Below are 18,885 nucleotides of genomic sequence, written 5' to 3'. Positions count from 1 at the left end.
ACACACTTAAGTAGCCTGATACTGTCAGTGGTCAAGGCAAGGGAGAGAATTTTGTACCTATTTGCATGTTTCCCATTTCACGTGTAACGTTTTGTGTATTTAATTAAGTATATCTACATGAAATAATCTGTTGGTACATTGCACCACAAAGAGCAGACATTGTTACGAGTGGAAATTTTGTATGCTAATATCCACAGCAGAAACTTCGCATGTTAACAGCAGGCTACTGAGGACACATGTATATTATAGTTAAGTGTGTTAAGGTTCTACAACTATATCTACATCTACATGGATACTCTGCAAATCACATTTAAGTGCCTGGCAGAGGGTTCATAGAACCACCTTCACAATTCTCTATTATTACAATCTCCCATAGCGCACGGAAAGAATGAACACCTATATCTTTCCGTACGAGCTTTGATTTCCCTTATTTTATCGTGATGATCGTTCCTCCCTATGTAGGTCGGTGTCAACACTTTGTAGGAAAAAGTTGGTGATTGGAATTTCGTGAGAATATTCCGTCGTAACGAAAAACGCCTTTCTTTTAATGATTTCCAGCCCAACTCCTGTATCATTTCTGTTCCACTCTCTCCCATATTTCACAATAATACGAAACGTGCTGCCTTTCTTTGAATTTTATCGATGTACTCCGTCAGTCCTATCTAATAAGGATCCCACACCACGCAGCAGTTTTCTAAAAGATTGACAGTAGGTTGTTCGGTGGTACAGCCACCGGACATTTTATACGTTCAGAATGAGATTTCCACTCTGCAGCGGAGTATGTGCTGATATGAAAGTTCTTGGCAGATTAAAACTGTGTGCCGAATCGAGACTCGGATTGGGAACGTTAGTCTTTCGTGGGCAAATGCTCTATCTACTGAGGTATCCAAGCAGGACGCTCGATTTGTCCTCACAGCTCTATTTCCGGCAGTACCTGATCTCGTACCTTCCGAACTTCAAAGAAGCTCACCTGCGAAACTTGCTCGACTAGCACTTATGGCAGGCAGGAGATGAGGTGCTGATGGAGTACGGCTGTGAGGAAGTGTCGACAATCGTGTTGGCGTAGCTCAGTCGGTAGAGAATTTGTACTCGGAAGGCAAGGGTTCGGAGTTCGAGTCGGTGTGAGACGCGGTTTTAATCTGCTAGGAAGTTTCAATTCACGTGTTGTTTCGTTATTTAGTACTTATTGCAAAGCAGAACAACCCTGAGAGCTATTCACCGATCGCTTCCCCATTCTCGCGTACAGTCTTATGTTAGACTTGTTAAACTGGTCTGTCTTCACGTAATAATGACGTCATGAATCGCCTCAATGGTCTGATGCATCCTGCCTCATGGTGTACTTTTGGCGATAAATTATTTCTGAGATGAATTCTGACTTATGACTACTCAGTATTTTACGGCATTTTGCCTAGAAGGAGGCTACCTTTATTCAGCGCTATTGGAGCTTCCTCTTCCTCGTCGCTATGTTTAAATTATACAAAATCTTAGAGTATTCATAGCTCTTCATGTGTAGATCTCGTGAGAAAATATTTTACCTGTATATTTTCCTCTTCAGAAAGAGAAGGAGGAAGGCTTCCAAGTTCCAGAGCCCAAAGCCGTCGTAGGTAACAGTCACCCTCACATTAGAAACTAAGAGTTAGTTGAAAGCCGAAATAGAGAGTAGGAAAATTTTCGGCAGTACGTGTTACGTAATTGGCGAGACAGACTCACAAGAAGCCTTATCTGTGATGAAATCGAAACGAATCCGGTTGAGAAGTAGTATGAGCAAGAGTAACCGGTGGCCCGTGGACTTTAGTTATCACGTATGTCCACCGATTACCAGAGTCAGATACGTCGCAGGCTGAGTCATTATAACACAGTCTAAACTGTACCATCCGGAAATCCCCCGACTATACTCTATTAGTTGTAAGTGATTTTAAATTGCCCGAGTCCACAAGGAAAACTACGTATACGTTATCGGCGGTAAGGACAAACATTCTTGCGAACTAATACTAAAACCTTTGTCCGACAGATTTCTAAACAGCTAGTCCAAAAACACACATAGGGAAGAAATAAGTTACATTTCTTAGTTAAACAGACTGAATTACTTTCAAGACTGTCGCTATTGAGGAACTGATTAGCGACCATGATGCTATTACAGGAACAACGGTCACCAAAGGAAAAACGTAGGTCTTCCATAAAGCTACAATAAAAGTTACAACCAGAATATGGCAAAAGGTTTGTCAGAAAATTCTGGTCGTAGGTAAAGTCAATCAATGGGCCTAAACCTTCCATTCAACCTCTCGTCCATGCGTCTGGCGTTTAAACTGAACTCTGAAATTCCGCATCTGAAAATGTATCTTCTCCTGAGGATACAAGCGTAATAATATTTGACCGCCAGTCAGATTCACGAAGAGTCACTATTAGTACCGCCGGTGTTGAAAAACAATTACGACAATTTAAAGCGAAAAAGAGACGAAACTATGATGGAATTACAGCTAGATTTTACGTTCAATACGGCACGGAATTAACTCGTCTCCTAGTTCATATTTATGGAAACTCGCTTGTGTAACGACCAGTCCCGTATGGCTGCAAGAGAGAGACGGTCACTTCTGTTCACAAAGAGGGCGACAGACCGTATATACAGAATTACAGGTCATTGTCGCTGATATCTGCCTGTCACAGGATCCTGAGCATATTCCAGGGCTCGAAAAGTATGACAAGCTTCTCTCAATGAATAAGCACACGTTGGAAAACTAATCACTCATGTTAAACAAAGCTTACTTTATTTGCACACGTCATCTTGTAAACACTGGATGCAAGTGAGAAAGCAGATTCTATGTTTCTAGATTACCGAAAGGTGTTCGGCACTGTACCACATCGCCAGTCACAACCAAGACACCATCATACAAAGTATCTCAGAACACAGAGGAGAGTTGCTCAAGTTGTACGACTTTTTAGATTTCATTTATTACAGCATAAACATTAAATCACAAATTTATTTAAACAATGCCATCTACAAATGCCTGATATCGATATTGGCATCGGATTTAAGGATTGGTAAATCTGAGGAAAACAAAAACATCCTATACTTTATTTTCTAGACGTCTGCAAGTTGCACAAATTAGGAATCTGGTTTCCTAATTTGCACCAGTGGCTGCATACATTCTGTCACTCTTATTATGTACGTCCCTGAGCTTATTCAAATGCACTAGTCTAAGTTTAATGAAAGTTCCTTATTTTAGTTGTAGGCACCGCAGTACAACATTTTCGCGCCTCCCCCCCCCCCCCCCCCCAATCTCCCTCCCGCCTGCTCACTTTGCATGGATCCACCACATCTTGCATTTCGTGCATTTGATTTTTTCATTTCTTCCTCGCACAACTCGCAACAATGTTTTAGGACTGAATTTCTGTGGAGGATTCCCCGCAGAATCCCCAAAACACTTCCTTTAGTCAAGTCGAGCCGTGATTCTGTATTTCCTGTCTTTTGCTTCCGCTAGCTTTCTATCCTTTTTAAATCAAGTTAATCATCACTTCACGGACGCCTCGGCTAGGCCTTGAAGTTTTGCTAGGAGATTTCGTCATTTCCCTTTGGTGGGACACCTATAGCCCAATTCTTGCCCGCCCATGGCTTCTTCTGAATTGCAGTTAGGGGGTAATCCGTTTTGTTTCGCAATGTTGACGCTAGTGTTCATACATCCGAAATGAATAAATCGAACATCATATCTGGAAATTTAAGGACATGCTCTTCCAATTCGTTTCTAACTTCGGTGGAAAACACTACGGAGCAGGCAAAATTTTTTATTTCAGCATATGCATTTTTGGTTTTACTTTCAGAATGTCACTTAACTGTTTGTTTAGCCACATTTTATATGCGTGCCAATTCAGTTAATCCATAATCCTCAACAGGTATACTCTTACAGATAAATGAAATTCATTTCTGTTCCACTTCCGACAACACGTTTCTGTTGCCATACTTTAACACAAAATAATTATTTATTTAATAACTTACGATAAAGACCTCTTTAGAAAATTCACCACATCATTTCTAAACAGTAGGTTGCACTAATAATGCTAAACGCGTTTTTTTAACGCTTAGTATACCGGCAAGTTTGTTAAACTATAGTGGTACGTGTCGGAAACTTATAGCAATACATTACAAGGAACGTGGCCAGTTTCCACAACCGATCAACGATTACGGATTTATGGCCTCCTGAAAACCGAAATTATTTTGTGTATATTCACCCACAAATTAAACACAATATTGCCACTTACATTGTAACACTATTTCTCTTCCCCATGTACACAAAAATTGAGATGGAAACCACAACAAAATCAACACCGCCTACAGACGATTTGCTTATCAACACATAGACTCTACATCTACATCTACATGAACACTCTGCAAATCACATTTAAGTGCCTGGCAGAGGGTTCATCGAATCACCTTCACAATTCTCTATTATTCCTATCTCTTATAGTACGCGGAAAGAACGAACACTTATATCATCCCGTATGAGCTCTGTTTTCCCTGATTTTATCGTGATGATCGTTTCTGCCAATGCAGGTCTGTGTCAACAAAATATTTTCGCATTCAGAGGAGAAAGTTGGTGATTGGAATTTCGTGAGAAGATTCCGTCGCAACGAAAAACGCCTTTCTTTTATTGATGTCCAGCTCAAATCCTGTATCGTTTCAGTGACTCTCTCTCCCATATTTCGCGACAATACAAAACGTGCTGCCCTTCTTTGAACTTTATCGATGTACTGTGTCAGTCCTATCCAGTAAGGTTCCCACACCAGGCAGCAGTAATTTAAACGAGGACGGACAAGCGTAGTGTAGGTAGTCTCCTTAGTAGATCTGTTACATTTTCTAAGTGTTCTACCAATAAAAAGCAGTATTTGGTTAGCTTTCCCCACAACATTTTCTAGGTGTTCCTTCTACTTTAAGTTGTTCGTAATTGTAGTTTCAAGAAATTTAGTTGAATTTACGGCCTGTAGATTAGACTTATTTATCATGTAACCGACGTTTAACTAATACCTTTTAGCACTCATGTGGATGACCTCACACTATTCGTTATTTAGGGTCAACTGCCAATTTTCGCACCACTCAGATATCTTTTCTAAATCATTTTGCAATTTGTTTTGATCTTCTGATGACTTTATTAGTAGATAAACGACAGCATCATCTGCAAACAACCGAAGACGGGTACTCAGATTGTCTCCCAAATCGTTTATATAGATAAGGAACAGCAAAGGGACACTACCTTGGGAGACGCCAGAAATCACATCTGTTTTATTCGATGACTTTCCGTCCGTTACTACGAACTGTGACAGGAAATCACAAATCCAGTCACATAACTGAGACGATATTCCATAAGCACGCAATTTCACTACAAGTCTCTTGTGTGCTACAGGATCAAAACCCTTCCGGAAACACAGAAATACGGAATCGATCTGAAATCCCTTGCCAATAGCACTCAACACTTCATGCGAATAAAGAGCTAGTTGAGTTTCACAAAAACTATGCTGACTGTGTGTCAATAGACCGTTTTCTTCGAGGTAATTCATAATGTTGCAACACAATATGTGTCCTGAAATCCTGCTCCATATCGAAGTTAACTATATGGGCCTGTAATTAAGTGGATTACTCTTACTACCTTTCTTGAATATTGGTGTGGCCTGTGCAACTTTACAGTCTTTGGGTACGGGTCTTTCTTCGAGCGAATGGTTGTATATGATTGTTAGGTATGGAGTTAATGCAAAACATATTCTGTAAGGAACCTAATTGTTATACAGTCTGGACTGAAAGACTTGCCTTTGTGAAGTGATTTAAGTTGCTTAACTACTTCGAGGATATTCAGCTCTACGTTACTGATGTTCTTGATTCGAATTATGGAATATTTACTTCGTATTCTTTTGTGAAGGCATTTCAGAAGGCTGTGTTTAGTAACTCTGCTTCGGCAGCATTGTCTTCGATAATATCTCCATTGCTACCGCGCAGAGGAAGTTCAAAAATGGCTCTGAGCACTATGTGTCTTAACTTCTGAGGTCGTCAGTCCCCTAGAACTTAGAACTACTTAAACCTAACTAATCTGAGGACATCACACACATCCATGCCCGAGGCCGTCACGCAGAGTAGGCATTGATTGTTTTTTGCCGCTAACATACTTCACATACTACTCGAATCTCTTTGGATTTTCTGCCAGGTTTCCAGGCAAAGTTTCGTTGTGGAAACTGTTGCAAGCATCTCACATAGAAATCCGCTCCAAATTTCGAGCTCCAGTTTAAGATCGCCGATCTTGGGATTTTGCGTCTGTTCGAATTTGTCATGGTTGTTTCATTGTTTCTGCAACAGTGTTGTGACCCATTTTGTGTGCCAGGGAGGATCAGCTATAGCCGGCACGGTAGCTCAGCGTGTTCGGTCAGAGGGCTAGCTGCTCTCTCTAATAAAAAAAACTGAGTTAATGGATCAACAACGAACTGAAACGGGTGTCTTTCGACGTCCGCCCAGAGCAGATACAACGAACAAAATGAGATTAAAAAAAAGGGGGTAGCGTCTTTGATTCACAATCAAAACGTCTTCGGTCCCGGGTTCGGTCCCTGCCACTGCCTAAATTTTGATAAATAATCAGCATTGGCAGCCGAAGACTTCCGGCATAAGAAGTCAGCCTCATTCTGCCAACGGCCTTGTCAAAGAGGGTGGAGGAGCGGTTAGAGGTTCAGGGCACTCTCTTGTCCTAGGGGTGGGAAATTGCCCCTAAAGGCGGAAGAATCAGCAATGATCAACGACATGAGGATGCAGAAGGCAATGGAAACCACTGCATTGTTTCACAGAGGAAGACTGCACTGTATTTCCTTCTCTAGATTGTCGCACAGATGACAAGATGGTAGATATCGAAATAGACAACAGAGGGATAGAGAAACAATTAAAATCTATCAAAAGAGGAAAGGCCGCTGGACCTGATGGGATACCAGTTCGATTTTACACAGAGTACGCGAAGGAACTTGCCCCTCTTCTTGCAGCGGTGTACCGTAGGTCTCTAGAAGAGCGTAGCGTTCCAAAGATTGGAAAAGGGCACAGGTCATCCCCGTTTTCAAGAAGGGACGTCGAACAGATGTGCAGAACTATAGACCTATATCTCTAACGTCGATCAGTTGTAGAATTTTGGAACACGTATTATGTTCGAGTATAATGACTTTTCTGGAGACTAGAAATCTACTCTGTAGGAATCAGCATGGGTTTCGAAAAAGACGGTCGTGTGAAACCCAGCTCGCGCTATTTGTCCACGAGACTCAGAGAGCTATAGACACGGGTTCACAGGTAGATGCCGTGTGTCTTGACTTCCGCAAGGCGTTCGATACAGTTCCCCACAGTCGTTTAATGAACAAAGTAAGAGCATATGGACTATCAGACCAATTGTGTGATTGGATTGAAGAGTTCCTAGATCACAGAACACAGCATGTCATTCTCAATGGAGAGAAGTCTTCCGAAGTAAGAGTGATTTCAGGTGTGCCGCAGGGGAGTGTCATAGGACCGTTGCTATTCACAATATACATAAATGACCTTGTGAATGTTCACCGAGGCTTCTTGCAGATGTTCACCGAGGCTTTTTGCAGATGATGCTGTGGTGTATCGAGAGGTTGTAACAACGGAAAATTGTACTGAAATGCGGGAGGATCTGCAGCGAATAGACGCATGGTGCAGGGAATGGCAATTGAATCTCAATGTAGACAAGTGTAATGTGCTGCGAATACATAGAAAAAAAGATACCTTTTCATTTAGCTACGATATAGCAGGTCAGCAACTGGAAGCAATTAATTCCATAAATTATCTGGGAGTACGCATTAGGAGTAATTTAAAATGGAATGATCATATAAAGTTGATCGTCGGTAAAGCAGATGCCAGACAGATTCATTGGAAGAATCCTAAGGAAATGCAATCCGAAAACAAAGGAAGTAGGTTACAGTACGCTTGTTCGCCCACTGCTTGAATACTGCTCAACAGTGTGGGATCCGTACCAGATAGGGTTGATAGAAGAGATAGAGAAGATCCAACGGAGAGCAGCGCGCTTCGTTACAGGATCATTTAATAATCGCGAAAGCGTTACGGAGATGATAGATAAACTCCAGTGGAAGACTCTGCAGGAGAGACGCTCAGTAGCTCGGTACGGGCTTTTGTTGAAGTTTCGAGAACATACCTTCACCGAGGAGTCAAGCAATATATTGCTCCCTCCTACGTATATCTCGCGAAGAGACCATGAGGACAAAATCAGAGATATTAGAGCCAACACAGAGGCATACCGACAATCCTTCTTTCCACGAACAATACGGGACTGGAATAGAAGGGAGAACCAATAGAGGTACTCAGGGTATCCTCCGCCACACACCGTCAGATGGCTTGCGGAGTATGGATGTAGATGTAGACACGTAACGTGTATCCACAGGATATGTGGCCTGTAATTGAAGAAGTGTCAAGATGATCTCTCCATTGGCAAAAGATTCCGGAACAGTCCCCCATACGGATCTCCGGGAGGGGACTGCCAAGGGGGAGGTTACCATGAGAAAAAGATTGAATAACGTTCTACGAGTCCGGGCGTGGAATGTCAGAAGCTTGAAGATGGTAGGGAAACTAGAAAATCTGAAAAGGGAAATGCAAAGGCTCAATCTAGATATAGTAGGGGTCAGTGAAGTGAAATGGAAGGAAGACAAGGATTTCTGGTCACATGAGTATCGGGTAATATCAACAGCAGCAGAAAATGGTATAACAGGTGTACGATTCGATATGAATAGGAAGGTAGGGCAGAGGGTGTGTTTCTGTGAACAGTTCAGTGACCGGGTTGTTCTAATCAGAATCGACAGCAGACCAACACCGACAACGATAGTTCAGGTATACATTCCGACGTCGCAAGCTGAAGATGAACAGATAGAGAAAGTGTATGAGGATATTGAAAGGGTAATGCAGTATGTAAAGGGGGACGAAAATCTAATAGTCATGGGCGACTGGAATGCAGTTGTAGGGGAAGGAGTGGAAAAAAAGGTTACAGGAGAATATGGCCTTGAGACAAGGAATGAAAGAGGAGAAAGACTAATTGAGTTGTGTAATAAGTTTCAGCTAGTAATAGCGAATACCCTGTTCAAGAATCACAAGAGGAGGGGTATACTTGGAAAAGGCCGGGAGATACGGGAAGATTTCAATTAGATTACATCATGATCAGACAGAGATTCCGAAATCAGATACTGGATTGTAAGGCGTACCGAGGAGCAGATACAGACTCAGATCACAATATAGTAGTGATGAAGAGTAGGCTGAAGTTCAAGACATTAGTCAGGAAGAATCAATACGCAAAGAAGTGGGATACGGAAGTACTAAGGAATGACGAGATACGTTTGAAGTTCTCTAACGCTATACATACAGCAATAAGGAATAGCGCAGTAGGCAGTACAGTTGAAGAGGAATGGACATCTCTAAAAAGGGCCATCACAGAAGTTGGGAAGGAGAACATAGGTACAAAGAAGGTAGCTGCGAAGAAACCATGGGTAACAGAAGAAATACTTCAGCTGATTGACGAAAGGAGGAAGTACAAACATGTTTCGGGAAAATCAGGAATACAGAAATACAAGTTGCTGAGGAATGAAATAAATAGGAAGTGCAGGGAAGCTAAGACGAAATGGCTGCAGGAAAAATGTGAAGACATCGAAAAAGATATGATTGTCGGAAGGACAGACTCAGCATACAGGAAAGTCAAAACAACCTTTGGTGACATTAAAAGCAACGGTGGTAACATTAAGAGTGCAACGGGAATTCCAATGTTAAATGCAGAGGAGAGAGCAGATAGGTGGAAAGAATACATTGAAAGCCTCTATGAGGGTGAAGATTTGTCTGATGTGCTAGAAGAAGAAACAGGAGTCGATTTAGAAGAGATAGGGGATCCAGTATTAGATTCGGAATTTAAAAGAGCTCTGGAGGACTTACGGTCAAATAAGGCAGAAGGGATAGATAACATTCCATCAGAATTTCTAAAATCATTGGGGGAAGTGGCAACAAAACGACTATTCACGTTGGTGTGTAGAATATATGAGTCTGGCGACTTATCATCTGACTTCCGGAAAAGCATCATCCACACAATTCCGAAGACGGCAAGAGCTGACAAGTGCGAGAATTATCGCACAATCAGCTTAACAGCTCATGCATCTAAGCTGTTTACAAGAATAATATACAGAAGAATGGAAAAGAAAATGGAGAATGCGCTAGGTGACGATCAGTTTGGCTTTAGGAAAAGTAAAGGGACGAGAGAGGCAATTCTGACGTTACGGCTAATAATGGAAGCAAGGCTAAAGAAAAATCAAGACACGTTCATAGGATTTGTCGACCTGGAAAAAGCGTTCGACAATATAAAATGGAGCAAGCTGTTCGAGATTCTGAAAAAAGAAGGGGTAAGCTATAGGGAGAGACGGGGCATATACAATATGTACAACAACCAAGAGGGAATAATAAGAGTGGACGATCAAGAACGAAGTGCTCGTATTAAGAAGGGTGTAAGACAAGGCTGTAGCCTTTCGCCCCTACTCTTCAATCTGTACATCGAGGAAGCAATGATGGAAATAAAAAAAAGGTTCAGGAGTGGAATTAAAATACAAGGTGAAAGGATATCAATGATACGATTCGCTGATGACATTGCTATCCTGAGTGAAAGTGAAGAAGAATTAAATGATCTGCTGAATGGAATGAACAGTCTAATGAGTACACAGTATGGTTTGAGAGTAAATCGGAGAAAGACGAAGGTAATGAGAAGTAGTAAAAATGAGAACAGCGAGAAACTTAACATCAGGACTGATGGTCACGAAGTCAATGAAGTTAAGGAATTCTGCTACCTAGGCAGTAAAATAACCAACGACGGACGGAGCAAGGAGGACATCAAAAGCAGACTCGCTATGGCAAAAAAGGCATTTCTTGCCAAGAGAAGTCTACTAATATCAAATACCGGCCTTAATTTGAGGAAAAATTTCTGAGGATGTACGTCTGGAGTACAGCATTGTATGGTAGTGAAACATGGACTGTGGGAAAACAGGAACAGAAGAGAATCGAAGCATTTGAGATGTGGTGCTATAGACGAATGTTGAAAATTAGGTGGACTGATAAGGTAAGGAATGAGGAGGTTCTACGCAGAATCGGAGAGGAAAGGAATATGTGGAAAACACTGATAACGAGAAGGGACAGGATGATAGGGCATCTGCTAAGACATGACTTCCATGGTACTAGAGGGAGCTGTAGAGGGCAAACACTGTAGAGGAAGACAGAGATTGGAATACGTCAAGCAAATAATTGAGGCCGTAGGTTGCAAGTGCTACTCTGAGATGAAGAGGTTAGCACAGTAAAGGAATTCGTGATTCGTGGCGGGCCGCATCAAACCAGTCAGTAGACTGATGAAAAAAAAAAAAGTCCCTCAATTGCTGCCGATAATATTTCTATGATTTCAAGCCAAATCTTGTCTGCACTTATATTATTAATTTGAAAGGAGTGGAAATTGTCTCTCAGAAAGGCGTCAAGTTAATTTTTATCTGCTTTTTTGAATAGATATATTTTTCGTTTATTTTTTTGGGGATTTGGAGTTTAGAAAATTCAGTCTCGCTACGACAACTCTGTTTTCACTAATCCCTGTATAGGTTTTGAGGCTAGTTATTAAATCAGGATTATTTATTGATAAGAGGTCAAGTGTGTTTTCACAATCGTTTACTATTAGCGTGTGCTCATGAACTAACTGCTTGAAATAATTTTCAGAGAAAGCGTTTAGCTCAATTTCGGATGATGTTTTATGCGTACCTCCGGAATTAAACAGGTGTTTTCGCCAACATATCGAGGGTAAATTAAAGTCACCACCATCTATAATCGTATGAGTCGGGTACGTGTTTGAAATCAAACTCGAGTTTTCTTTGAACCTTTCAGCAACTGTATCATCTGAACTGGGAGGTTGGTAAAAGGGTCCAATTATTATTTTATTCCGGTTGCCAACAATAACTTCTGCCATACTCACAGTAAGTATCTACTTTAATTTCGCGACAAGATGAACTACTTCTGACAGCAACGAACACGCCACCGCCAATGTGTTTAGCCTATCCTTTCGGAACACCTTTAGGTTCTTCGCAAACATTTCGGCTGAGCTTATTTCCGGTTTTAGCCAGCTTTCAGTGCCTATAACGATTTGAGCATCAGTGCTTTCTATTAGCTCTTGGAGCTCTGGTACTTTCCAAACACAGCTACGACAATTTGCAACTGTTACACCGATGGTTCCTGCTTCTACGTTCTTCCTGTGTTCAGCCTGCACCCTTTGTGACTGAAGCCCTTCTTGCGTCTTTCCGGGACCCTCTGACCTTAAAAAACCGCCCAGTCCACGTCACATAGCCCCTGCTACCCGTGTATCCGCCTCCTGCGTAAAGTGGACACCTAAACTATTCAGCGGAACCCGAAACCCAACCAATCTTTGGCGCTATTCGAGTATCTGCAGACTAGAATTGACAATATGGCTACAACGTGCAAGTTATTCCCGTTGACCACACGAACTGTCAGATAGTACGAGCAGTACGATACAATAGTACTAGAAATTAGGAGGTGGTACAATATAGCCAGCTGTCCACTTTGTGTCAGGCTCGAGGATATTTGATTAATAGCACCCAGAACGTTATACTGGACCGAGTATTATACTGGACCAAGAACGTTACGATGGACGACGAAATCTTCCGGAATAACGAAAGTAGCATCGGGTGTATCCCAGGGTAGTGTAGTGGGACCTCCAATGTTTTTAGTACACTCAGAACATTAGATAGATTAGATAGCGTAAGCAGCAATACACGATTGTTAGCTGACGATGCTATTGTTTTCATGAGGGCGTTATCGCGGATCAATCTTAAGGAAGCACAGAAAGATCTGGAGCAGATTTCAGATTGACATAATGAATGGCAACTTGTTTCAAATATGGACAACAAATAAAGAGAACTGTATAGCATCTGATTAAAAGAGTAGTGACGAACGTCATAAGCTCTTCACGTCGTATAAGCATTTAGCGATGTACTAAGAAGCGAAATGAATGAGTGTTAGGCAAGACAAATGTTGGAAGGGTTGTGGGAATGTACGGTATATTTATGGAGGGACCCGCATACAAGATGCTAGTGCTACCGATCCTAAAATATCGGTTCAAATGGCTCTGAGCACTATGCGACTTAACTTCTGAAGTCATCAGTCGCCTAGAACTGACAACTAATTAAACCTAACTAACCTAAGGACATCACACACATCAATGCCCGAGGCAGGATTCGAACCTGCGACCGTAGCGGTCGCTCGGTTCCAGACTGTAGTGCCTAGAACCGTACGGCCACTCCGGCCGGCTCCTAGAATATTGTTCCAGTATTTGGAGACCTTATAAGCAGGCAAGACAAGTCATCGAACAAACTCAGAGACGTGACACTAGGTTCGTAAAAGGTCTGTCATAGGCTATACGAAAGTGCAACAGAAATTCTCGGGAAAGTTAGGAGGATTCCTTGGAAAAAAGAGGACGTACTTCACAGGAAGCCATGTTGTGTTAATTCAGAGAATCTGTGTTCGAAGAAGGCGGTGCGAACATTATGTCATCACGAACGCACATTCCATGTAAGAATCATAATGTGTATGGAAGCATACAGACAGTCATTTTTACCTCGCTAAATATGCGAACAGAATAGGAAAGGAAATCAACTGGTGCGATATACGAACTGCCATGCCTGGGTACTTGCATGTTCTATTGGTGAACGAGGACAGTGTACGCAACAACATTACATTATTATTTATGTCACTGTGGCATTTGTAGACTAATAATTATATCTACTGAAAGTCATACATTTTTAGGTTGGCTCGTACCTCCAATTATGTCGCACGAAAAAGCAATTAATGCTTGTTTTCCCCTGAGCGGCACGTCAGGTGTTGAAGTGTAGACACATGGACGCAAAATGGTCAGTTAATACTGACAGGCGTAGCCCTCTTAGTTGTGACGTTACAGCCATGTGGAAAACATCAGGCGGTAAAGTTTATGATATCTTTGTGGGCTGACTGTATGACGAAAAAAAAAAAAATCAACACATCAGTGTGCCTAGTATTAAGGTACAACATATAAACTTTTTTCTGGACTTATAGCCGTTACACCCGGTATGTATGTAGACCTGTTGTTTAAAATCCCATTTAGTCATCTACACTCAAGCTCATAAACTAAGGATAATGCTGTTACATGGTGAAACAACCTCTGGTGGGTAGTTTTCGGGTTTCAATCACCTAGGGCTATGACCATGTGGTACATTTGACCTGCGGTCGCCGCACGCTGACGCTGGCAGCAGTCCACGTAAGCAGAGGTGTGTTGGTGCATGTCAGAGTTCAGTGCAACGAGTAAGTTTGCAGACGTTTTCAGATGTGCTAATGGTGACTGTGTGTTGAAAATGGCTTAAAAACCAGTATTGATGACGTTATGAGGGGTAGAATACTAGGGCGACTGGAGGCCGGTCAAACAAAGCAGTTTGTAGCACGGGCCCTCCGTGTGCCACAAAGTGTGATCTCAAGATTACGGCAACGATTCCAGCAGACAAGAAACGTGTCCTGGCGCTACAGTACGGGACGTCCACAAGAAGACCGATATCTCACCATCAGTGCACGCAGACGGCCACAGAGTACTGCAGATAGGCTTGCCCAGGACCTTACCGCAGCAACTGGAACAGTTGTCTCCAGACGCACATTCTAAAGACGACTGAACAAACATGGTTTCTTCACCTGGCGACCTGCTAGGTGAATTCCACTGACCCCTGGTCACAGGAGAGCCTGTAAAGCCTGGTGTGAAGAACGCAGTACATGGTCATTGGAACAGTTGTGCCAGGTTATGTTCACGGACGAATCCAGGTCTAGTCTGAACAGTGATTCTCGCCGGGTTTTCATCTGGAGTAAACCAGGAACCAGATACCAATCCATTAATCTCCTTGAAAGGGACCTGTATGGTGGTCGTGGTTTAATGGTGTGGTATGGGATTATGATTGGTGCACGTACACACCTGCATATCTTTGACAGAGGAACTGTAACAGGTCAGGTGTATCGGGATGTTATTTTGCACTAGTATGTCCGCCTTTTCACGGGTGCAGTGGGTCCTAGCTTCCTCTTTATGGATGTTAACGCACGGCCCCACCGAGCTACCATCGTGGAGGAGTACCTTGAAACAGAAGATATCACGCGAATGGAGTGGCCTGCCAGTTCTCTAGACCTAAACCCCATTGAGCACGTCTGAGATGCTCTCGGTCGACGTATCGCTGCACATCTTCAAACCCCTATGACACTTCAGGACCTCCGACAGGCACTGGTGCGCGAATGGGAGGATGTACCACAGCAGCTGCTCGACCACCTGATCCAGAGTATGCCAACCCGTTGTGCGGACAGTGTACGTGTGCATGGTCATCATATCCCATATCGATGTCGGGGTACATGAGCAGGAAATAATGGCGTTTTGTAGCACATGTGTTTCGGTAGGATTTTCTCAACTTATCACCAATACCGTGGACTTACAGATCTGTGTCGTGTGTGTTCCCTATGTGCCTATGCTATTAGCGCCAGTTTTTGTGTAGTGATACGTTGTGTGGCACCACTTTCTGCAATTATCCTTAATTTATGAGCATGAGTGTAGATAAACTTTCAAATGATAGATCACAGCAATCAGTCGTCCCTTTCTTCCAGGTTTTATTAGGCAAACCTAGATTTCGGCTAGTGTCTAGCCATGATCAATGCACTACTTCATAGTATCATTGCATGTCCTAGTACGTCAGTCCTCAGTTGTTTGGGCTTCTGTCACAGTTCGTTCAGTCTGACATACTACGGCATTTACTGATACTATGAGATAGTGCATTGATAATGGCTGGGCACTAGCCGAAATCTAGATTTACCTTATAAAACCTGAAAGAAAAGGACAACTGATTGCTGTGTTCTATCATTTGAAAGTAAAATCACAATCATGGAGTGCACCCACATTCCTAATGGAAGTTAACTTGATTATCTACATAAAGGTTTTTCTATCCCTTCATATAGATACAAGTTAAAGTCCAACAGCAATAAATTCTATGTTGGTGATGAAATGTATTGAACACAAGAGTGTCTATCTCGATTTAACACTTCTGTTATTCCCATTTAAGTTTAGTACATGATGAGTTAGAAAACAATGGTAGCTTACAGCACGCAATAAAATTTATAGAATTAAAAAAAAAGAACTGTCTTAATTGCAGAAAGATTTTTCAATTATATTAAGATGTATTAAGAAATAAGAGTACTGGCTAACGTTTAGTGATATGAAGTATAAAGTTCCGGCCGCTTAACGAAATATTTGGCTACATATCTCTGCAGTTACAGCGATGACTACATTTACTTGAGAAAATGAAACGTTGCGACAGGCGCCGAATGTAAATAACATACTAGATACCTTTCATTCCGCAACGAATAGCTTTTTTAAGACACTGTTTTTTCCACAGGCAGTTATAAGACTGGCGACGTAAACTAGATTGGTTTATGGTGTACGGAGGATTACGATGCCTGTATGCCGAGCGGAGAAATGTAAGACAGTAAAATCCTTTTTCCACCCTACCCACGAAATATAAATTTCAAAACGTGAGATAAAATTTAGTAGCGTGGAAATCTCTTCTGCGTCATCGTCACATCATATGGAAATACGTCAGCTATAAAACGCCTTTCTGACATGTGCAAAACAAAGCGCGAAGACACATTCGTCGTCAGTCCGGTTTAGATGACAATACCTTTTATGTCATAAGTTGACGTCATACGAAGAGCTTAATTTAAGTTCTAGACGTATACAGGTAAAAAAATGGTAGAAAAAAGCTGGCAGACTTAGCCTATTTGAATAAAGTAGCCACTGCAATTACTACGACTGAATTTTACAGATTTCATTGCACGTATCACCCTAAAGTTAAAAATACATTGACACAACTATATTTGGAGTAAATATTATTACGGCTACATTACAGATACTGACAGATCTTTATGAAGAATAAAAGTTATTCAGGTTTGAGCTCACAATCATCGACCAAGGAAATGCACCTATGAAACGTCTCTTGCTGTGTATCAGATTCACCTTAATCCTAGGCAACCATTGTAAAGCTGTGGAAGCTGCTTTTCATTCATAAGTCATGTAGCATTCACTGGTGGATCGAATTAGTGACATCTAGTAATCAGAATTTAAAAGACTTTCTTCTCTGCCAAAATGGTGAATATAGCTGTGTGGCAGAGTAATAGCTATTTTTGAGGGGAGATAGGTAAGGAGGTAGAGCAAGCAGGAAGGTGGAGCTTGATATCGAGGAGCCAGCACTCTGGTAGATTATCAGTGACACACTCTTACTGAATTGACCAATATTTATCAATGACTGTGGTTTATATTAATTAATTTTAAAGTCTAAAACGGTAGAAGCAAAATAATTCAGAAAATAGGTTGTGACCGAAGTTTTGCCATCAATTTGAAGAAGTTGTGTACACAAAATACAAGAAACAACTGAAAACTTACAAGAATAAATTGAAGATTATCTAATTGATAATAAAGACTTGAAAAGACGAAGGAAAACGCAATGAGGAAGATGAAATAATTAAAGAAATGCAACCACACATCATTATGCCAAATAAAGATATTAATTTCAGACATGTTTATTCTTTTACAATTATTTGATGCTGACTGTGAATATGATTATTAAGTCCCTAGAATACAGAGAATAAATTTGCAAAAGCAGTTGCTCATTGTTCAAGATCTGCACTCATATTATGAAGAAATGTTAAGAATTAATCATGATCAAAATTCAGTAAACGTATACCAGCATGTAAAAGAAAATTTGTTGTCTACTGTTACTAGTATTTCATTATTTGTATGGCTACCTACAAGAACAATTGATTAATAAAATAATAAAACTTTTTTAGGCTGAGGTAATATAAAAATATCATTCCAAAGTGCAAAGATTAATACATTACAAATTTATATATTTTTTTTCATTATCGAGTAACTACTACTGCAGGATCCAGGAAACCAGACCCTGAGGAGATCGAAAAAAATGTATTGATAATTAATGGTATTCCAGAAAGCAAATATATGATGACTGCTAATTTCATGATATTGCAGGATATATGAATGAGTCCCCAAATTGGAAGAACTTCTTGAAACTAAACAGTATACACCTTTATAAAACATTAGAGTAAGGTATTGAATGGGGCAAGAACATTTTTAAAATTCTTTATTGCACAATTCATTACCATTACTTGTCTGTAGATTACAGGGTGTAACTTAGAATGAATCTGGACTATAGTAGAAAAGAACAAAGAAAGATTTATAATGATATAGAGAGTAATGATTCATTACCCCCTTCAAAGATGCATCCACACACTATATTTATCAATAAACCAGGTATATTTTCTTTAATAAATTATTTTGCATTAGCTACTGGATACACCGGGCAACAACTTTTATGTGATGCAATAAACATTATAAGAAATACTTTTTCATTATTTAACCTACTGTTATGGAAATATCAAAATCCAGCCAATGAACATATACTTATCTCCTTTCTTTCTCAAAAATTTTCAGCAAGATATATATCTGGATAATTTGTTGTTTTTTTTTGTAATTCTTGCTCATAAAAATTTTCATTCTCTTCATCTCCATCCAGTGCCTTCAGCTTGTATGTGAATGGAATATATTCCTTTTCGAAACTTGCTGTTGACCACTTACCTGTGCATAATCTTCCAAAAATTTCTTTCATTTTACAAACTGTAGCTTTATCTCCTATTTTAAATATTGGTTTATCGTTACATACAACAGCAGTTGACTTATAAATTTTGTTTTATCTATAAGCTTCCTTTTTTGT

The sequence above is a fragment of the Schistocerca nitens genome, chromosome 8 (assembly GCF_023898315.1).
Source record: "Schistocerca nitens isolate TAMUIC-IGC-003100 chromosome 8, iqSchNite1.1, whole genome shotgun sequence".
NCBI classification, from domain to species: domain Eukaryota; kingdom Metazoa; phylum Arthropoda; class Insecta; order Orthoptera; family Acrididae; genus Schistocerca; species Schistocerca nitens.
Note: the sequence above shows the minus strand (reverse complement) of the source record.